This window comes from Littorina saxatilis, linkage group LG2 (genome assembly GCF_037325665.1).
Source record: "Littorina saxatilis isolate snail1 linkage group LG2, US_GU_Lsax_2.0, whole genome shotgun sequence".
Taxonomy (NCBI): Eukaryota; Metazoa; Mollusca; class Gastropoda; order Littorinimorpha; family Littorinidae; genus Littorina; species Littorina saxatilis.
Window position 1 is genome coordinate 64,018,908 of NC_090246.1, and position 23,282 is coordinate 64,042,189.

At 43.0% G+C, this 23,282-nt stretch overlaps 1 protein-coding gene across 1 annotated transcript in view; it reads right to left on the minus strand.

The window, feature by feature from the left end:
- The window catches only part of LOC138959522 (ras-related protein Rap-2a-like), a 97,538-nt gene that overhangs the window by 48,628 nt on the left and 25,628 nt on the right, over nucleotides 1-23,282 (minus strand). The window contains exon 2 of the mRNA XM_070331045.1: nucleotides 2,629-2,713. The gene's annotated coding sequence lies outside the window, so the exon portion shown is untranslated. The remainder of the gene's footprint in view (nucleotides 1-2,628; nucleotides 2,714-23,282) is intronic.

The window sequence follows — 23,282 nt, forward strand, 5'->3', positions numbered from 1 at the left end:
TTTCGATAAATGTCTTTGATGACGTCATTTCCGTCTTTTTGTGAAAGTTGAGGCAGCACTGTCACGCCCTCATTTTTCAATCAAATGGATTGAAAATTTGGTCAAGCAACCTTCGACAAAGTTCGGACTATGGGATTGAATTTCAGCCCGGCAGCGTAACATTTAGTTAATTAGTTTGCTCATTAAAATTGTCATTAAAATCGATTTTTCAGAAACAAATTTAAAAATGATTGTATCGTATTCCTCAATTTCTCCTGAATTCAAAAATATATACATATGTCATGTTTACTCTAAAAATGGGCTCGGAATTACGAGGCAGTCTGACTTTAGTACGTACAAACCTTTGCCTGTGATTTCCTGCACGAAGCATCTGCATGAATGCCTGATTGTTTTAAGTCCATGTTCGAGTTCTGTGATTGCTTTGCAAGCAGACTGCGAGAGAAAGTTAGTAACGCATCATATGACGTGTATAGTCTAGCTTGCGCCGCAGTTTCGACTTGATGAGCGTCTTAAAGAGCGTCTGGTTGATGACACAAAACCACGAACATATGCGATTAATTTGTACATTAAGCACATCGCACCAGCCTCTGATCACACGCAAGCCTGATCGTCTAACACGAGCTTCGATTAAGCTGCACTGCTTCGCACATTGTACAACTCATATAACCAATTTTCTCTCGAAGACTTATAACCGACAGACAATGCGAAAATGGCCGGTGGTTTAGCACGCTTCACATCTGAGGCAGTCGCGTGACAAGACGAAAATGATCAGTAATAAGAAGTCTGTTAGAGTGAATGTTGATACCTGCTCTCTTTTCCAATCGAACTTGATCATTATAAATTTAGAAGAGTTAATGAGCGGGGGGGGGGGGGGGGAGGATCTAATGCCAGCATTTGTTCTACCCAACTGAACCTTTCATCCAACGAATATATCAATATATCAGCGTTAGATATTGAATAAGAAGGTTTAATTATTCTTCGCCATGTTCACCGGTGCTGAAGTTATTTTACTCAAAACTGCAGACCCAGCATAACGAGAATATTACGGCATGAAATATGAGTCACATCACGAAGACAACGCCTACTTGTACCACTTAAATGCAATTTTAGCATTAAGGGAGCTTTACAAAACTGCAGACTCGTCACAAAGATTATACCAAAAAGCAACTTCAGAACGAAATGCATGATTAACATGCAGGCATTATAACAGCAAGTTCCCACCGAGCTAACTCGAAGAAAGCCGTATTACACGTTACTGCACATTTCAAAGCGGAAGAAACCCCTTTAGCGAATAATTTACTGCACAGTTAAGTAGATATGAAGAAAGCCTTACTGCCGTCACTGCGAATTCAGTGTAAAGACAGAAAAAAATACACCGCTTTGGGCCAACGTTGTGTAGTGGTAATTAAGCTTGCGACTATCAGCTCGCTGAAGCTGGATTCACTCTGCAGCTCTGTTTTGAGCTCCACCCAACCTGCATTATGTGTTCAGTACGATGTGCGAGTCTTCTTACGAGCATTCAGTGGAGCTCTCTGTATCCTTCCCTTTTTCTTCTCCAAGCGTGTTCGTCTTTTATTTCGACTCCGCATCGTATGCAAACCGCATCGTTATGGACATTGCTGATGTTGAGTCGGCGAGTAATCGCGAGAATATTGTCAATGAAAAAGATTTATTTAAACTTTTGGTCGTTGATGAGCGGATAGCTGCGAATAAGCCGCATGAGCCCGAATTGAGTAACACGGATGCGTCTTGTGTGCCGTAGAATATTGTAGTTACAGTAAACTAAGCACGGAGAAGGCACAACAGCAAGTTACTGAGAAAACTCAACCGATGATTTTGCTCTTTATGCGTTTGCTCTTAGTTATAATAATAAGGGTATTTATAGGGCGCAAATCCTAAAACAGTTCAAAGCGCCTGACAATCTTAAGTTGTAAGGGTAAGCTATTACAGAACGCAAGAAGCTTACATGGTTTCATCGCATGCGTGTTATTCTGTGCAAAACCAAATCATAAATGTACTTACTGATTGTGTCACCCTTGCAAATCTGAATGCACAATTTGTAATCTGGTGTACAGGCACACAATTATTCGTACGCGTATTTGCAACCGTGTTTTGAGGTTACTGACTGACCTCAAACATCTAAGAGAATACGGGAAGCAGTTTGCCTTTGTTAAGAATGTTAAAGACTATACAGACACAAAAATTGATTCGTGAAAACAGTTCACATCATGAGTTCTTGTTTGTTTGTTTGTTTTCTACAATCACAATTAAATCATTTCACCAAAATGGCACTTTGATCTGGACTGCGTTTGATGTTCTATTGCTCGTTAATCTATTTCCGTGCATGTCTTCACGTTTGTTCAGATTTCTTTTTCGATTTGAAATGGCATTTAATTCTTTGTTTATATATTTTATTTTTACATTTTGGAGCAACATGAAAGCAAGACATTTCATTTGTGTTTCTGAAAGAATTCTTTTTTTTACGGACGAAAGAAAGAAAGAAAGAAAGAAAGAAAACATGTGGAACTGTATTTAGCCGTACATTTATAGAAGCTGAAATATTAATTACGCCCTGGAAATGCACCAACTGGGTTTATACCCTCCGGTGTTTTTGTGTGTTTTTCTTACCGTTTTTCTTCAGTTTGGCTCCTCGACGATTTCTTTTAGAGAAGCATCAGCTGCAGCGCGAATCTTGATTCGATATCTGGAGTCCCTGTTGATATAAGAAAATATTACACTACATCGTCATCATCTTACACCGCATAACAACTCCTGGTTTTTCCTCCAACAGTAACCTTAAAATACACTCATCAATAAGAATATAAGATTTTCTAAAATAACTAATACATCCAAAGGTAACGAGATTTATTCAAGGTTTCCACCGTCATTATTTTACGCTTGGTAGAGATGCATTAATTCGTCAGAGGGACTATTATTTTGATTTCTTGAAAAAACGTTGTAGCAGCTTGCAAACGCCAGGAAGAGGCTATAGATATGTGTATGGTTCAGTCCTGGTCTGAAAAAGCCGCTGAAGCCAACTGTGATTTGTTTCATCGATCCTTCTTGGGTTTTTTCCCTTGTGGTTTTGTTGCTGGAGTGGCTTTTATTGTTTTCGTTGTATTTTTGTGTATGTGTGTACGTTGTAGTTGTAGTTGTAGTTGTAGTTGTTGTTGTTGCTGTTGTTGTGAGATAGGGAGGGCGAGACACGTCATAAAGGAATGAAAGACCAGTTTGTAATTTACACACACACTCACACACACACACACACACACACACACACACACACACACACACACACACACACACACACACACACACACACACACACACACACACACACGCACACAACCCAACAATGAAATGAAGGGAAAAAACAATTTACAATTGTGAATCGATGAAAACAAACTCGTTTCGTGCGAGACGCCACTCCTTAAGCCGCCCATCTTACATTGCCCAAGTCGCTATCACTCAAAAAAAAAACAAAAAAAAACCAATGTCAGAAATAAAATAAAATAAAACAAAACGACATAAACAGAAGAAAATATATGCATGCCCACGTCTTCATAGGTTCTAAACAAAAAGAAAAAATCCCAACCGATCTGCACAATTTGGAAGTTCTACACCAAAAAGATCAAAGTAAAACTCAAAAGGGAAGAAAAACGACCAGCATACTGATTAGTAAAACGACCAGACCAGCGTACGTGGGTTCATGAAAAAAACCACCGCACGTGTTGTTTGAGACATTTCTCTAATCCGGCAATGGTCTGCTTTACTCTCGAAGGGATTGGCAGATTTTATTTTGTCTGGCATCATCTTCATTGCTAAAACCAGCGTGTGGCTTGAGACAAACAGATGGGTTTCTATCTGAGTGCTGGATCGATTGATCAAACATACAGTGTCGCCGGAAGTTAAAGCGATATGCTTCTAGTTCTTGTTGTTCTTGTAGTTCTTGTTGTTGTTCTTCTTTTCCTTCTTCCTCTTCTTCTTCTGTGTTCGACAGTTTTGTCTCTCATAGACTGAGGCCTGTTGATGTTAGGAATTGGCAAGTTCGGCGCAGGTCTTCAACAGTTCCTCACACTTCATTAACCTTATATAATAGATGTTAGTGGGGGTTTTCTGTCAATGTGTCGTACTTTTTAGAAGGGTGTGTGTGTAAGAATGTTACCCGGACACGGCCAGGATAAACACCAACAGCTGGTGTGCTTATATTGCATAATACATTATTGTTTTGTTCTTGTCTCAAGCGACGTTTTCAGACTGAAAACAACGCTACGTCAACGGACACATTGCAGAGGTACTGTACGCAAAAAAAGAACGTCTGTTCCTATTTATTCGTGTGGTAACAAGCCGTACAAATAGATTGGAAATAAATACAGTATACATTGTATTACATTTTTTTTTAATTACAGCGTTGAGATGTGGCAGTGTGGGAGGTGTGTATTGTGAGTGAATAATTAAATTGTTTGATCAAAACCTCCTTCTCTAACATGAAGGTGATACCACGTGTGCAGGGAAAGACAACCCCATTTTACTCAAAGTGTCGGCGTGGAGCTGCTACAGTTGTGCTCGGTTGAGCTCACAGATAAGGGCAGTATTCAACGTCCTATCAACGTAAGGAGACATATAACTTTCTTCAACTGTTCTGTCCTCCCGTCTCTTCTTCCTTTTCTTCTTTCAGATCTGAGGAAGCCAACTTTCAAAACCCTTAAACAACTCCTTTTCTTTTTTGTTCTCCAATTTTTTTAAACAAGGAGTAACATGGTGACACAAATTGAAAACAGATTGATCAGAGTGAGGCACACAATTATATAAGCTCTTCCCGTGACTGATGAATCACGGATTTGCAAGCTCTTCTTACCAACTGGCTTTGCACACTATTGTTGTTTTATATAATTTACTGCTCGGTATTTATTAGTGTGTGTGTGTGTGTGTGAATAGAATAGAATAGAATAGAATAGAATAGAATATATTTTATTGTCGGAACCAAATTGGTTATTGACACAAAGAGCGATTAAAACAATCTGAAATAAACTTTCCTAGACGAATTTGTATTCTGTCTTCGCAAAATACTTCACTAGGTTTATTGTTGGAATACTTTATATCTATATTTGATAGATCCTTTATAAAATCATTTCGCAGTTCAGTGAACTTTTGACATCCGTCTAGGAAGTGAATTTCATCTTCAATAACGTTACATTTATTACATAAACGATTTTCTCTTGGTATGTTATTATGTCTTCCAGTTTCAATTTTTAAAGAGTGTGTACTTGTCCTTAATTTACTCAGTAAATGTCTATGCTTGATATTCGTAATGCTTATAAGGTATGGCTGAACTTCGTATGTCTTGCTTACAGAGGAATAAAATTTCAGCCTTGGACGACCTTCACATTTAATTTTCTCCCAAAACTTTATGTAGTTAATCCTTAACTTTTCTTGTATGGCGTTTTGTAGTTTACCGATGTCAAATGTATATTGATTAAGCCATACATGTTTAAAACCTATTTTGTACAAAAGCTCTTTGATGAAAGTTAGCCACGGATTTTTTGGCGCTTGGTTTAACATTTCTTCATATATTTGATGAATAAGTGATTTATTCTCCGTTTTCAAAATATGTGCCCAATACGATATGCTTTGTGATAACATGTTTAGTCCTAAAGGAAATCTTCCTATTTCTGCTAAAACTGGAATCCACATGGCTTTTTTGTGCACACCAAGAATAAATCTACAAAATTTAACATGGACAGATTCGTGAAGACATTCATTCGAAATACATCTTTCAAAAAAATTTTCAATGTCATTGGTATCGTTTTTGCTCTGGAACATGTAAGGGAACCAAATTTCTGCTCCATATGTTAAAATGGGGTTAACCAATGAATCAAATAAATGAAATATTGTATCAACTTGCACATTTTCATTTCTAAATGTTTTTCGAAGAGAATATGCTGCTTTATTTCCTTGTTTACTTAAATGTTCTTGCGCCAAAGTTAGTTTACCATTTTGATTAAATATCATGCCTAAATATTTGTATTGGTCGGTTGTTTTGATTATATTTTCACCGCATTTGAATATTGTCTTTATTTTGGGGGTTATTTTGCAAAAAACCACCATCTGAGTTTTATCTTTATTAATTTCTAATCCCCATTTATGACAATACATGTCTAAATAATCCAATTTTTGTTGTATGCCCACCTTTGTCTTTGATAACATAACCATGTCATCGGCATATAATAAACATGATATTTTATCGTTTGAGTTAATTTTGATAGAAGGTGAATCAAAATCTGGCATATCTTTAACTATGTCATTTATAAATATATTAAACAAAGTTGGACTGAGGGTATTTCCTTGATGTACTCCCTTTTTAACTGTGATGTCATGGGAATATCCATTTATCATTTGTGTGCACACAGTTGTATTGTTGTACATGTTTTCTATTATTTTATAACATTTTCCTCTGATTCCAACCTTACGTAACTTAAATAACAGGGCTTCATGCCAAACATTATCAAACGCCTTTTGGAAATCAACAAAACAAGCATAAAGTCTTCCATTTTTTACCTTTATAATATCATCTACTATTTTCTTTAAAATGAATATTTGATCGCTAGTTCTGTATCCTTTACGAAATCCTGCTTGTTCTTTTATCAAAATGTTGTTTTTTTCAAGGTATTGTGCCATTCTTGAATTTATTATTTTGCAAAATAATTTACTTAAATTGCTACTTAAGGTTATACCTCTATAGTTTCCTGGATCCATTGGGTCTCCCTTTTTATATATTGCTACACTTATTCCAGTTTTCCATTCTTTAGGATAGTTTCCGGTTTTCAAAATCATATTAAAAATATCTTTTAATATTTTGATAGTGTGATTTAGACTAGCCTTTATGATTTCATTAGTAATTTTATCTTTACCTGGCGATTTCTTTGGTTTTAGTAATTTGCATTCTTGTCTTATTTCTTTTTCTGTTATTGGATCGTCTAACATAGGTATATTATCATTATTTGCCATTTTACTTAGTTCTTCTGCAATTGTTTTCTTTCTTTCTTCTGTGACTTTAGTTTCCATGCTTATTAATTTTTCTAAATGATTCATCCATTTCATTGGATTTACTGTATATGTTGTGTTATTGTTACTGTCTCCCATAGATCTTAACTCTTTCAATGTTTTCCATAGTTCATTGGGGTCGTTGTTGAAATCATTATTTAATTTTGTTACTAGTTTATTCTTTAAAATATTTTTCTTTTTCTTTATGTTTGAGTTATATCTTTTTCGTATAGCGTAATATTTTTGACATAAGTTTTTATCATAAGGGCGTCTATTTAATGCATTTAATAACGATTTTAATTCTCTTCTCTGTAAATAGCATTCTTTGTCAAACCACCTTTTGTTTTTCTTTTTTCGATTGTGTTTGCTTTTTTTGATGATCCTTTTTTTAAGGCATGTATTTGCAGCATTGTTTAACATTTTTGTAACTTCATCTGTTAAATAGTTTATGTCATCTTCTGCAGTAATATTTCCATTATTATGTTTTATTCTATCAATATCCAATTGTATGACTTTTAATTTGTTTTTCATATCTTGCGTGTCAAGATATCTTTTGAAAATATCTTCAGATTTACAATCCCATTGATATTTTTCGGTTATGATTTCTTCATCATTTTTGGAAAAACTGTTATATTTGTTTCGTTCTGTTGATTTGTTGTTGTTAATAGTTGTATCAATAAATGGTATTTGAATTTTCATTTCCAATGGACAGTGATCTGAGTATATTTGTAAGTTATGTACTTTCATGTAAATTACCTCTTTGAGTATTTCTTGTGAACATATGAAGTAGTCAACTACACTACATCCGTGTGGCGTATAACACGTATAGCGACCATTTATATCACCAAGAGCTCTCCCATTCAGTATATTCATGTTATTATGTAAACATAAGTCGATTAACCTTCTACCATACTTTTGAACGACTTTGTCTGACGAGTGCCTATTTAAGTTAGTAAAGTGTTCATAAGGGTACTTGAATACATCATTGTCAGAAGGAATATAGTCTTGGAGATCACCAGTTCTTGAGTTAAAATCACCACATAGTGTGACGTAGCCTTTCGACGATAATTCTTCTAAGTCTTCTTCAAGTTTGTCCCACACTTTTGATGTGAATTCTCTTCCAAATGAAGACGTCTCAGGTGGTATATATGCACAGCCTATGAACAAATCTGCTCCTCTAGTATTCTTGTTTTTGATTTGTAACCACACAATGTCACAATTACTTCTTGGTAATATGGTAAATTTTTTTTGTAAATGTTCTTTAATAAATAGACTGATTCCTCCTGATGCACTTGTGGCTTTTTTTCTTTTTGGTCTTATGAAATGTTGTCCCCTACCAAACCCAGTGATGTAAATATTGTCCTTATTTTCTTTGTCAAGATGAGTTTCTTCTATAAAAACTATGTCGTATTTATTCATGTATTGTTGGATATCTTGTTCGTTCAGCTTGTGTACAATATCTCCGTGTATTTTTTCTTTTACCCCTTTAAGGTTCCACGACAACATTTTAATAGATGAACAATGTTTTTCAAACATAACTAAAATAACTAGAATGAAATATAAACAATGAATTTGTTAATTTCAGTTTCGACAATGAAGCTGTTTGGTTCTGTTTCTTGTCGTCTTGGTCCGTACTTGATATCTCATGTTTGGTCGAAGTAAGGAGAGTATGATGTGAAAGAACTTGGGTGGTTAAACCATCCTCTCCTTGTCGGTGGATAGTTTCTCTTCCATCCTTGACTCCTCATTGGGGGGTGACTTCCTTGGTCCTGTCTCCGTGTGTTGCTGTAACGATCATTCATTGAGGGGTGACTTCCTTGGTCCTGTCTCCGTGTGTTGCTGTAGCGCTCATTCATTGAGGGGTGACTTCTTTGGTCATGTCTCCATGTGTTGTTATAGCGCTCATTCATTTGGGGGTGACTTCTTTGGTCATGTCTCCATGTGTTGTTATAGCGCTCATTCATTTGGGGGTGACTTCTTTGGTCATGTCTCCATGTGTTGTTGTAGCGCTCATTCATTTGGGGGTGACTTCTTTGATCATGTCTCCATGTGTTGTTGTAGCGCTCATTTCGTTTGCCTTTTTTCCCTTGAATCTTCCATAGAAGGCCTTCGAGATGGTTTCCTAAGGTCTTCGCGAGGTGTCCGGTTCCTTTCAAGGCTGGGTGTACTCCATCTCGTGAAAATGCGTATAAGTCTTCGTAGGACACAAACGAGACACTTTTGTCTTCCTGATATTCGGCGAAGACGATTGCGTTCAGAACGTCACGTTTTGAATTTAGTTCTTCTTTGCTTGTTGGCGCCACTTTGCTGATGACTATTTTGCTGGAGGGGAAAGTGTCTTTGGTATTTTTGATCAGTTTTTGCATCTTTGCAGCGGCTTTTTGTCCCGAGTTTATCCTGATGTCGTTTAGACCCGTGTGGAAAACGAATGCTTCAGGCTTTTGTCTTGTGTTTTTCATTTCTATCTCCGCTTCTTCGATATTTCCCGCTTTTTTCCCGTTCACACGCATGCCGTGTTGCTTTCCAAGTCGTTCGTAGTCGATGTCTTTCAGGATACTGTCGTGAATGATGATCACGGATGGTAGTTCAGAGTCCCCTTCATCTTCTTCCTTTTCTTCCTCTTCTGACGATGATGTTTCAGTTTCAGTAACCGAGAATGGTAAAGAGAGTGAGTTTTGGAAGCTTGAATTCCTTTCTGCTATTTTCTTCTTTTTTTTTCGACTTCGTGACGTCATTTCAAGTTCCTTGACGTCAGAAGATTCATTCGGCGTCGAGGCTTGTTTGACGTCAGAATCTCGCGTGATTTTCTTTGTTGACGTTTTTTCTCTTTTTCTTCTGGAAACAACTTCAACAGAAGATTGTTTTACCTTGCTGGTGGATGTGTTTGGAATATTTTTATCAGACGTAGGTGTTTTCAAAATTTCTGAGAAACTTGCCTGCATTACGTTCTTCTTTTGCTCCGTTTCTCGCTCTTTCTCACGTGTGGTTGTCATGGTTCGATGTAGCTCGTGCATGTCTTCCCTGGTTTTCATTTCGCTCTTTTCTAGGCGTTCTGCCAGGTTAGTGATCGCGCTCTCCAACAATTGCACCATCCCCTTGGTGTCAGAGGTCTCGGCAATCAGCAGCTCCACTGAGTTTCTCAGTGTCTGTCTTTCCCGATCGTCTGGGAGTTCGCCTTCGTTGTCATGAACTCCGGAGGTCGTCTCCGGCATCAGCGCGTGAACGTCCTCGAAAATTTTCTCGTCGAGATCATCTTGTGCACATGTTTCACAAGTAAACTTGCGTTGCTTCCGGACAAATAAACATATTTGGTAAACCGGTAGCTTAGTATCTCTCCACGCTACCTTCGTTTTGCAGTCCGTGCAAGTTAACGATCTGTCTTTTTCTGATGTCATTGGGTGTTCTTTTTCGACCTCGAGTCCTTGGTTACCGAACGAACTCGCCGTTTCTTTCTCAACTTCTTCGTTGTTTTGCACAGAACCCACAAATTCTTTTACTAGGGTTTCCTCACTGTTTTTGTTGTTTTCCTCTTCTCCTCCGGTCTCAACATTTTCAAACAAACTAGGATTAGGAATCCCAGCTTGTGCCATAGCGTTGTGTGCTTCCTCAAGCGTGAGGTAGCTCTTGTGGGTAGCTTTAGGATATGAAGTGACGGATTTCGAGGCTTCGTTCCAATTTGAGAAAATTCCGATTTTTCTACCTCTACTCACAGCATAATATTTTTGTTCTTTCCCGGTTTTATTTCGACCTGAGTATCGTGTACGTCCCATTTTTAGCTCCTAGCTGACATGGTTTTCATGTCTGGTCGCCATCTTGTGTGTGTGTGTGTGTGTGTGTGTGTGTGTGTGTGTGTGTGTGTGTGTGTGTGTGTGTGTACGTGGGTATGTACGTGTGTGTGTGTGTGTTGTGTGTGTGCGTGTGTGCATGTGTGTGTGTGCGTGTGTGCGTGTGTCTGTGTGTGTGTGTGTGAGTGTGTGTGGGTGTGTGTGTGTGTGTTTATATATATGTGTGTTTATATATATATATATATAAAAAATATATATATATATGTGTGTGTGTGTGTGTGTGTGTGTGTGTGTGTGTGTGTGTGTGTGTGTGTGTGTGTGCGTGTGCGTGTGCGCGCGTGCTTAACAAAATATAAAATAAAAATATAAATGTGCAATCAAATAATCGTACAAAAAAAACAAAAAGTCAAACAAACTAGCAAACAAACAAACATGCACACTAATTGACAAAAGAGGTAAACGTCATAGCAAACTATTAATCATTGGTGCAATGTCAAGAAATATATTCCTTTCACATGAGTGATTTCTACGACAAGCATCTAATATATAACTAATTTAGCAGGATTTATAGAAACAAACCGCCCTTAACCTAAGCAGTGCACATCTTGGTCAACATCTAGTTTATTTTAAGGTGTGATTATATTTTTGCTTAGCTTATATATCGTTCTTGTTCGAATGGAAATGTTTTCATCGTTTTCATCGAACAATTAGTGGCTGCACTTGTCGCACCGTCCTAATGATGTGGAAGATTTATTGTCTGTGATTAAGCCCTCCTATTAAGCCGCTTTTCTCGGTAAATGCCAGCAGGGGAATCGGATCAGATCGACTGAGGTTGTGTTTTGCAATTTGCTTCCCTTGAGCCTTTTACGTTCACTAGCAGTTAGACGGAATATTCTTCGCAGAGCCTTCTGCGACAAATGTTCAACACATGCCTGAAGAATTGACTTTGCAGATAAAAGCTTAGTTTTGCAGTTTTCGAACTGAATAATTGATAACTCATGTCTTGATATTTAATGAACAAGAGACGATTAAAATTCAAGTCTTACATTTTCAACAAAAACAACAACAACAAAACCAAAAGAAAGAAATGAGAAAAAGCATACAGCGTCCATAGCGAGTATTTTCACAGGTGTGTGACCATCCTCTTGATCTGCAGTGCCGTGGCATTTCCACGAGAGAAAAAACAAAATAACACGAAGTAATTACAACTTCGGTTTCGAGAACAAAGCCAAAACGATGGCCTTCGGATGCTCTGTTGTGCTGCTTTGGTCCTTTTGTCTTTTTTGTTTTGCTTGTCATGTTCTGTTTATTTTCATCATGTAATTGTATGTAAACAACCACTAAGGCTGAATGACAACCTTGATGACCATTGCTGGTGCTAGAACAACTTACACAAAGTGCTAAGCGCAGCGTCTCTGAACTAACATGTAAAAAGTGCGTAAGTCTTACCAACTTCGAAACGATACAATTCTAAATATTATGTGTATATTGAAGAAAGCAGCACAAATATCACACTTTGCGTGCAGTGTGATACTGTGTATATTACATTTCACCACCAGACAGACACAGTTAGTAATTAGATGGTGGTAGACAACGTGCAGAGAAAAATACCATAAATCTCCATGTGTCCAGACGATTACATTACATGTTGAAATTGAGCCATTATGTACTGGCTTCATGGTGGATGTTTCCCAATGTGTAAACACGACACGGGCACAGTTTATTAGCAACGGGCTGTGCTTTAGTACAGTAGTACCTGTAATGTGTGACCCCTCCAATGAGATAAACGCTACCAACAAAAAGGAACAGTTTGTAGTACCTGTATCAATCTTATAAAAACATACCTGCCACGACAGACCTTCCGCAATGTGGGGACCCCTTTGGCTGATGCCAAGGGTGATTTTTTATAGCTGGTACCCCGGTACCGAAATTAGACCGTCTGGCTAAGTAAGACATTGAGACTGTACAGCATAGAAGTTCTCAGGGCAGATGCAACAGTGACTTGTTCATGATACACTGTGTTTCTACCAGTAAGCTATATCTACCTTTATCCAACACTTTAAGTATTAGAAACATTATCTTTACAAAACACTGTAGCCGATAGTGGGTTCAAAAAGCTTATACTTATCTTTAAATGTGTTTGCTTACTGTCTCTCAAAATAAAGAAAAACTGAAGTAAGAAACCAACAAAAAAGCTTCTGAGGGTTATAAACATACCTGTAGTCGTTGGATCCTCTTAATACAACACAGTTGGATTCAACAAAGCACTAACGTGGTCACTTCTGAAAATGTCCATCGACAAATTGGTTGCAAAACGTGTCACAGCAATACGGAAAAGCAATTAGTCCGGGCAGAGCAGAACACTTACCACAAAATAGAGGCAGCAGGTACACTTGAGTTAATACATTGTTGAACGAATCAAACACTTATGTCAGCAGCCACAGTTAATTGGTTTAAATAAGATGTCATCAATTGCATCGATTCACATTGCTGAGAAACAAATGTGACTGTTAAATTGAGCTCAAGTACACGTCTAAGATGCCACAGTTAGCCACTAAAAGCAGTAACCCATGCCACAGTTAGCAACGTCAACCGGTAATCAATGTCGCAGGTAGTTATCAAACGCAGTAACATAAATATTCCAAAGTTAGCCACGAAGAGCGCTAACCTATGCCACAGTAAACCACTTAAAGCACTAGCCTCTGCCACAGTTAGCAACTAAAAAGCATTGTAACTTAACCTACAGTTAGCTACTAAGAGCAGTGACCTTTGCCACAGTTAGCCACTGAAAGCAACAACATAATTATGCTATAGCTAGCCACTACAAGCATTCTAACTTAACCTACAGTTAGCTATTAAGAGCAGTGGCCTTTGCCACAGTTAGCCACCGCAAATAATAGCCTATGTCGTAGTAAGCAACCAACATCAGCATAGTTAAAACTAATATGCCACAGTTATAGCACCAAAAGCAATTACCTATTCCATAGGCAACCGACAAAAGCAGTAACCTATCGGCCTATAATTAGCTACGAAGAGAAGTAACCAATGCTATGCTGTTAGCCAATAAAAGCACTGTAACTTGTACCACAATTATCCCTTCAAACACGGTCATCCCATCACCAGAAAAGGTTTGGGCGAATCAACATCCGATTCCGATGACCTGTCGCCGGCTTCATCCCGGTACCGCGAGAGTTAATGTAGGCAGAGGGGAGGTAATTGGCGTGCTTGGATTAAATCGAGGCAGTGCGTTGACGATGGCGTGATAGAGTAAATAGCCAAACCCCAGGCTGGTCTAAATGAGTTAATAGCGTGGCTACACTGGGTCAGTGTTGCAGCGGCGACGGGGGAAAGAAGAGGAATAGGAAAGAGAGGAAGAAGGGGCGGGGGCGACCAAAGGGATGTTGGATGGAGGGGGGTAGGTGTCGGAGACAGAGGATAAAATCCGTTTGAAAAAAGGGCGAGCTAAAAACCATCTTTAGGTAATGGCATCCCGGCTCTACTCTCCTTCCAGTTTCAAGCGCTCAGGTCTTGCTGTAATCATACCTGAATGCAGCCTCAAGCGACACCCTAGCATGGTCGTGCAGTGTGTTGGCATCAGGGGCTCCGCTCACATAATGTAACTTCAGCAGGACCACTGACGCACTGCAGATTAACCCAGCCCCCTACACGTTGCATGAAAGGAAAACAAGGCCAAGTACTCGTCAAAGTCCCTATCGCGGCATAAATAATATGAAGTATGTCGTCTGTGCCGCTGAAGCTGCGCATGTATATTCTGCCCATTATTGGATTCAGATACAGTTAGGAAGAAAGTATTTTCAGGACCAATCTTCAAACTGCGAGAATAGCAGAGAAAAAAAACCATAAGAAAAAAGTTGTCACCAGCCGTCAGGATCAGGGCAGACATATTACATGTTTTTGTAAGCACACCCCCCCCCCCCCCCCCCCCCGCCCACATCCATCCCTTCCTTCATGAACAACAACAAAAACTCCCCCCCCCCCCAAAAAAAAAAAAAAAAAAAAAAAACCACCACGACCAGCCAACGTTGATATCTAGAGCTCTAAGTTAAAAATGTATACGAGTCGAATGTGTGCTCCCAAGACTGAGGGAGGGGTTGTTAAGAAACTAGAACAACACCGTAACCATCACAAGCAAGTGACGTTGTACTGTGGAATGCAGCATGGCTGTCATCAGCAGCAAAATTAAACGTACGGCAATACGCCAAGACCATCCACCCCCAGACTTCTAATTAGCACTCCAGGCGGTACATGGTGGAGAGTTGAATGGACCAAGCCACGGCATACCTCAGACGATCTGCATCTGCCGCTGTACCCTACAACCTGAGCGTGACCAGCCGACAATGCGAACCGTCTGCCAACAGTTGGGACTAGACTTGGCGCTAAAAGTGTGTTTGAGTGTAAATCAGAAAGACTGTCTGGAAGTCAGACCAAAACTGCGATGCTTAGAAAGATATGAAGACGGGCGCAATAGCCTAGTGGATAACAAATCAGCCTCCCAAGTGGAAGATCGTGGGTTCGAATCCCGGCCGCGCCTAATATGAAGAAGAAGAAGAATCAGAATATGAAGAAGAAGAAGATGAGAGGGAGTTCCGGTTTTAACCAAAAGGTAAGGACTATCAATTAGACTTCAGTCCAGATTTAACGCCCAAAGCAATAAAATGTAGACTTTGTAAATCGATAGAATCACTATTCCAGAGGATTTCGCTATCCAGGACTGAACTCAAGATCACTGTCAGCGTGATCAGCGCCTATTAAAAAGGGAACAGGAAGACGTACAGCGTGAGGGTGTCTAAAGAAGGCTTTGGAAAAGACTTGAATCCCTATCCCAGGAGCTCGCTATCTATACAACTTTACTCAGCAAAACACTGTTGATCCGCGCCTATAAAGGGCACCCTGGGGCGTAACAGCGTGAGCCTGCTAGGTGTCTAAACCGAGACGTCCAAACAAGGTATCGACCTGAGCGCAGTCCAGGGGTGAGACGTGACGTGCTTCGTTGTCGGACCTAAAAAGGGAGGGGAGCGGTCAATGGCCAGTGGTGAGTGGACTGTGGTCTGGGTTTAACGCTACCCTGAAGGGCTGTATTGACCAGGGAATGGGCTGTATTGACCAGGGAATGGGCTGTCGCGGTGCCCGCCCGTCAACGATCTTGACACCCAGGGAAAGGATCATACGATTAGAACTTCGCAACTCTCCCTGTGTCTCTCTGTGTCTTTCGCTGTGTCTGTCAGTCTGTCAATCTCTTTCTCTCTTGTTCTATTTCTGTCTGTATGTATGTTTCTCTGTCTGTATGACTGTCTGTCTGTCTGTCTTGCTTGCTGGCTGGCTAGCCGGCTGTCTTTATGTCTGTCTTTATGTCTGTCTGGCTATCTGTCTGTGTCTATGTCCTCTTCGTGTCTTCGTCTGTTTCCCTGTCTCTTTCTGCCTCTGTTTCAGTGTCTGTCTATCCCTATCTGCTCCCTCCCATTCCCCCACCACCAACCCGTTCCTCACTTTTACTCAGTGCTATAAAAGGGTCAGAAAGAAAAGCAAAGGATCGATCACCGACTTTAAATACACCACTTAAACTATGAGAGTCTAAAGAAATATGTATCCTGGTCTGGTCAACAAAAAAATAAAATAATTCCACAAGAGAAGTCATAACCTATTCATGTCGACTGAGTACAGCGTATAATCATAAAGTAAAAGGCAAACTGTGCCTCTTGCCCCAAGAACATTATCCAGGCTTCACAGTCCCCAAAATACCCAACATCCGATCGCCCGCGCCCTAAAATAAAATGAGGAGGCTGATCTAGGAACTAAATGGAGAAGGAGATGGGGGGGAAAAAGCCAAAGTTTTGATTAATACGGAAGCGGCGTATCTTGTTCTTTTTTCCCCTGGCAGGCAGATGGGGCGACAGTGGGCTGGGATGGCTATGGTACCGGCACGCACACGGCACTAGATCAATGTGTCTGGGGATGACGGATGACTAGCGTTATTTTACTGGCGACAGCGTGAGCTGGAATGAATGACACAGTGTGGCAGGCAAAGAGGTCTGCGGGAAAGTTACCCTGGAAAGCAACGCAGAAAGCTTTCCCTGTAATTAGTTAGCGATTGGTAAGATGTTGGTAATCAAACTCATCGGGCAAGAATGTCTTAATAAAAACGTGACGGACGACAGCGACACGTCTAATACGTACACTCTCAAAGTAACCCTGACAGCAAAGCAGCTTCCGTAAGTTGCAAGTGACCATTGGAGAGATGTGTGTAAAAGGTGAATTGGGCAAGAAGCTGGTAAGTGTAATTACTGGGTGTGTCACGTTTCAATATATCACTTAAGGTGATTATGAACCGGTTAATTACTACTAATTAACTAACCACACCACGATCCACTCTCGCAGTCATACAATTAAATAGAGTCAACAAAAGTATAAGTTTCAGACGCCTGTTTATGTATAAACTCGCCACCTCCCTCGAGCCTTCACTCAAAATATGTTCCTTTTACGTTCTCAACACGTAAAAAACCCGTGATCACTGACAAAATGCCAGTAGTATATAGAAAATTATAGTAACACGCTGATCCCGTGTAAATACAGTCAAATGAGAATGTTCTGTTCAAAAAGCTCTAGTTCATGCAGGGGTCACACACCCCACGTTGTCACTACTCCAATGAAATCACAGATAAGAAAAGACAACGGTGGTCAACGGGGTGCGTAAGACACGGTGCACTTAGCTTTCTTTCTGTATGCTGGTTAGCCGGTATGCTGGTTAGCCGGTTTGCTGGTTAGCCGGTTCGCTGGTTAGCCGGTTCGCTGGTTAGCCGGTCTGCTGGTTAGCCGGTTAGCGTAGCTTCCTCAGGTCCCAGCTCCAACGTCTGCAGCTAGCAGTGTCCCGCCAAAGGCAGCCGTGCAGCAGTTACAGGAACACGAAACGAAGGCTGCAAACAGAAAGCATCGGTGCACTAAACATGTCTGCTACCCCTCACCCACCACCTTAAAACATGTCATCTTTAAATACCTCATCGAGCACGTGGGCCTGCACAAAACGGACTTTTTACAACAACAAAACAGTCATTTTCCGTCCTTCTCTCCTTATCTGCAAAAACCATATACAGATTAGTATTTTAGCGTCACAGAGAGTAAATTATGCGCTAACCTGGAAAGAACAACAGAGAGTATTTCATTCCACAACACAGACTCATCAACAGCGTTAAATAATGATTTATTACCTCAAAAGCCTATGATTGTACTCTCATGGAAGCAAAAATCCGCTTCCTCCCTGGAACAGCCTCTGTTCGTCAACAGTGACCAAAAACGTCCAGAACCCCTTGTCGAATCCTTATGCGAAAGCCATCGCCGACGAAGGAAAGTTGACGACTTGTCCTCAGCAAAATAGTGGCAGTGTGAAGGAAATAACCGGTGGAAGCTCCCCTAGAGTGCCGAATACAATATTCGGTGAAAAACCATCATACTCTAGAAACTGTGTATTAGATCCTTCCCCTTCTGTCGCTGGGTGTCAAGTGTGCCGCCCTTGTGTCTCTCCCAGACAACCTAGCCAATAACACGTGACTGACCTTGTCACAAAACCAGTCCAGCTATACACAATTCTGCCTCCCAAGCAGAAAAGAGACACGAGAAACTCAATCCCTGAAAATCCCGTGTGCGCTGTCAGCGAAAAACCGTCAGCCCTATGACAGCAGAAACCTCCACTGTAAAACTCGTGCGCAGCAAACCCTCCGTGTTCATTGAGCACTGTCAGCAAACTCTGCTGTAGCCCAATATCACGTACAGGCGCTTTCTATCATAATCGACCAAGAACAGGCACTCCACTGAGTGACACTTTCTTGGTCTCTGTCACCCGATCGTGACACACCTCCCCTCTTCAAGACGAAACCTCGGTTTCGCTCACAGTCATGTTCTCCTCTACAGCCCGAGAGAGAAAGTCAGCTCCAACATTGTTGGCGCCCGGAATGACGCGTACCGTGAATTGGTACGGTTGGAGAATCAACGCCCAGCGCATAAGTCTGGCGTTTGCCAACCTTGCAACCTGAAGATATTGCAGAGGTTGATGGTCCGTCTCCAGACAGAAAGGTCGTCCGTACAGGTACGCTTCGAACTTCTGGATGCCCCAGACAATGGCGAGACACTCGCGTTCAACCGTTGCATACGCTGCCTCGGCCGAGGTCAGCTTACGGCTGGCGAAGCAAACAGGGTGCAAAAACCCCTCTGTCTCCTGAAGCAACACTGCCCCAAGTCCCTTCCCTGAAGCGTCTGTCCTCAGCACGAAGTCCTTGTTCAGGTCTGGTAGTCGGAGAATAGGCTGACTGGTGAGTCGCCTCTTCAGGGTGTTGAATGCGGAGCTGCATTCCTCAGTCCACACTACAACGGTCGGTTGTAGTTTCTTGGTAAGGTTGGTCAGTGGTAGTGCGATTTCGGCAAAGTGCGGGATGAAGCGTCTGTAGAAGCTGGCTAGGCCCAGGAAAGACCTGACTTCTTTCTTCGTGCGCGGTGGCTCCGCCTCCCGAATCTTCTGGATCTTGTCGTCCTCGGGAACGAGCAATCCCTCGCCGACAACATGACCCAGGAAAGACAATTCCCGAAATCCCAAGTAGCACTTGGACGGTTTAGCTCCCAGATTTCCGTCCTTCAACCTTCCGAACACGTCGCGCAGGGCGTCGAGATGTTCAGTCCATGTCTCTGTCGCGATCAGCACATCGTCGATGAAACTGCTGATGTCCTCGCGCTTCAATGGTTCCAAAAGTTTCCTCATCATGCGAGTGAAGACGGCACCTGCATTCTGTAGACCAAAAGGCATGACTGTCCACTGGAACTGGCCGAATGAAGTGGTAAATGCAGTCTTTGGGCGATCTTCCTCGGCAACTGGAATTTGCCAGTATCCCTTGGTGAGGTCTAATTTTGAAAAATACTTGGCCTTGGCCAAGTGACTGAAGAGGTAGTCCACATCAGGCATGGGTTCCGCGTCAAACGCCGTAATCTTGTTCAGCTTCCGGTAGTCGACACAGAACCTGACGCGTCCATCCTTCTTCACAAGCACAATTGGTGAACTGTAGGGAGAGTTCGCTGGCTCGATGACGCCCAACTTCGTCATGTCGGCGATTTCCTTCCTGACCACCTCCTTCTGGGCATGAGGCATGGGATACTGCTTCGTCCTCACTGGCTGTTTCTCCAGCAAGTCGAAGGTAAACTCCTCTAAATGCGTCTGAAGTGGTATGTCTGTAAGGACCCGTGCTGCATCCTTCAGGATCTCTTGCAAGTCCGCCTGCTGGTCGTCCCCAAGTTCAGGTGAGATGTGCACGTCCGTGTGATCCTCACTAGCCTCCAGCGGACAAACTGGTACACGTCCTCCTCCCTGTTCTTCCGTTGTCTCGTCCATCACGACAGCAACTGCTTCTGTCACTTTGTCCTTTTCCCCGTAGGCAGTCCTCTCTATGTAGGCGCGCAGCAGGTTGGCGTGGTACAGGCGTGCTTTCCCGTTCATGACGATCCTGTAGTCGTTCTGGCCCACTTTCGCTGTCACCTCAAAAGGTCCTTGCCACTGCAGTTGTAGCTTGTTGTGTTTGACAGGTAAAAGTAGCAACACCCGTTCTCCAATCTTGAAGCTGCGCGGCCGTGCCTTGCGGTCGAATCCTCGCGCGTAACGCTGTGCTGCTCTTCCCAGGTTCTCTTGAGCCAGTTTGCAGGTCTCTTCAATCCTGTTCCTGAGTTCTACGATGTAGGTCGCTGTCGTCTGCACCTCCTCGTCAGCTTCTTCGTCCGTCCAAGCCTGACGCAGGATAGCCATGGGACCGCGTACCTGTCTGCCGTACAACAACTCAAATGGGGAAAAGCCCAAGCTCTCCTGAGGAACCTCGCGGTATGCAAAAAGCAATGCTGGGATGTACCTGTCCCACGTGCGTGGTTTCTCCTGAGCTAGTTTCCTCAGCATGGTCTTCAAGGTGCCATTGAACCTTTCCACCAGTCCGTTGCACTGAGCATGGTAAGGAGTGGTGAAGTGCTGCTCCAGTGATAGCAGTCGTGCTGCCTCCGCCATCACTCCTCCCGTGAACTGCGTGCCTCTGTCGGTGAGTACCTCTGATGGAATTCCCAGCCGGGACCACATAGTAACCAGAGCCTCAGCTACTCGCGTGGCTTCAATCGATTTCAGAGGGATCGCCTCTGGGTATCGAGTAGCGTAGTCCACCATGGTCAAAATGTATCTGTTTCCGTCCTCAGACGCAGGCAAGATGGGCCCGATGATGTCCACTGCCACCCGACGAAAGGGTTCGTCGATGAGCGGCATCTTCTCTAAGGGGACCTTCCTCACCCTTCCTTTGGCAACCACCTTCTGGCACTTATCGCAGGACGCACAGAAACGTCGGACATCCGTGCAGATGCCTGGCCAGTAAAAGTGGCGCCAGACACGATCCGTGGTCTTCTTGGTACCAAGATGACCTCCCAGAATCGAGTCGTGTGCCGTTGCCATGACACCCTCGCGAAACTCGCGAGGCACGACAACCTGTTTGAATGTACCTTCTTGGTTGCTGAACTCCCGGTAGAGCAACTTCTTGTCCCTGAGGAACCTTGACCTCCCATGCTTCCCGCTCAGCTTCACCTTCCCCGACTTCGCGTGCTCCCGAGGAGTTGCTAATGTCGGATCAGATGCCTGAGCCTTCGCGAGAAGCGCGGGGGTCACGTTCCCCAGGGCAGCTCGTGCAGCAGGTAGGGGTTTGAGAGGTTTGTCCTCTCGCTCCGCCTGTGCCCGCGTGAGCACTGAAATGACGTCGGGAGACCGATAAACGGGAACCTCCCTGGTGACGCCGTCCACAAACTGAACCCGGTTCCCAATGAGCAGGTCGCATGGAGGATCGTCCATGACGACGGCCACAATGGTCCCCGTGAACAACGGTGTTACGACCTTGATCACTGCCGTGTTCAAGTCGTAAGCGTGAGATGCCTCGGCCATTCTCACCCTGATGCTGTCTCCTGTGTAGGCCATAGCTGGAACTAGACTCGCCCGAACCACTATCATGTCTGCCCCTGTGTCCCGCAGACCTTCGCCCTTCACTCCGTTAACGTAGACGTTGCAGTGGGGCTGGAAATGTTTCCTGGAGCACGGAACGCAGAGTTGTGGAATTGTGCATGAGCTCGTGACGTCCCTTAACTCCTCACTGCCAACAAAGTGTACACCCTTCTGGTCAGCCTGTCTCCTGTGGCAGTCCTTCTTCACGTGGCCCCGCTTGTTGCAGTAATAACACTGGATGTCAGTTCTGGAACTTGATCCTTTGTGTCCCTGATCGTCCTTCCCGTCCTTGGGTCCTGAAGAACCTGAATTTCCCGATTTTCCCGGCCGTGAGCCTGAAGATTTGCCAGAGATCGCCTGGGCGTCCTCGTGTACTCTGATCCAGTCGGCTGCCTCCTGAGTAGTCTTAGGCTGGTGCTCCTGCACGAAGGTCACCACCTCAGGTCGCAGGCTGGACATCAGTTGTTCCATGACTATGAGGTCGGCAAGGTCGTCGACGGTCCAGTTCTTCTCGGCCATCTCCACCCAGCGCCGCAGGTAGAGATTAAGGCGTGCCACAAACTGATGGCTCAGCTCGCCGCTCAGTCTCTTGCTGTTACGCAGACGTCGTCTGTAGGCTTCAGCAGTCAGGTTGAAGCGCTGGAGTAACGCCTTCTTTAGTGCCTGATAGTCTCTCGCCTCGTCGTCATCCAAAGCGTTGTAGAGCTGCAATGCGCGTCCTTTTAAGCAGGTGCTAAGGCGGCTAGCCCACGTGGCCTCTTCCCACTTCTGGTCAGATGCAATGCGCTCAAACCGGCGTAAAAAGTCGTCGAGCTCGTCCTTGTCATCGTCGAACGTCGGCAGTCTCGTACGGTCGGCAACAAACGCCGGCGCGCTAGCCTGAGTAAGCGTACCCTTCTCGGCCTGTAGTCTAGCTAGCTCGAGCTGGTGATCGCGTTCGGCCTGTTTGTCCTGTCTGTCACGTTCTGCCTGTCGTTCCCTTTCTTGTCTGTCAAGTTCGGCCTGTCGTTCGTGTCTCTCAAGCTCGTCTTTCTTTTCCTGTCTGTCAAGTTCGGCCTGTCGTTCGGCCTGTCGTTCCCTTTCTTGTCTGTCACGTTCGGCCTGTCGTTCTTGTCTCTCAAGCTCGTCTTTCTTATCTTGTCTGTCTCGTTCATCTTTCTCTTTCCGTTCTTGTCTGTCACGTTCGTCTTGTCGTTCCTGTCTCTCACGTTCGGCCTGTCGTTCTTGTCTGTCAAGCTCTTCTTTTCTCGTCTGTCGCTCTATGTCTTCCTTACGTTCTAACTCCTTGCGCTTAAGCAAACTACGCGCTCTAACGCGTGCGTCTCGCTCTGTCTGTTCCTCGCTACCAGGAGTCTCAAAAGTTAATCTCTTCGTAGGAGATCCCCCTGTAGCCATGGTTAGTTTAGCAAAGCTTTATCACAAAAGTAAGTCTAACGCAG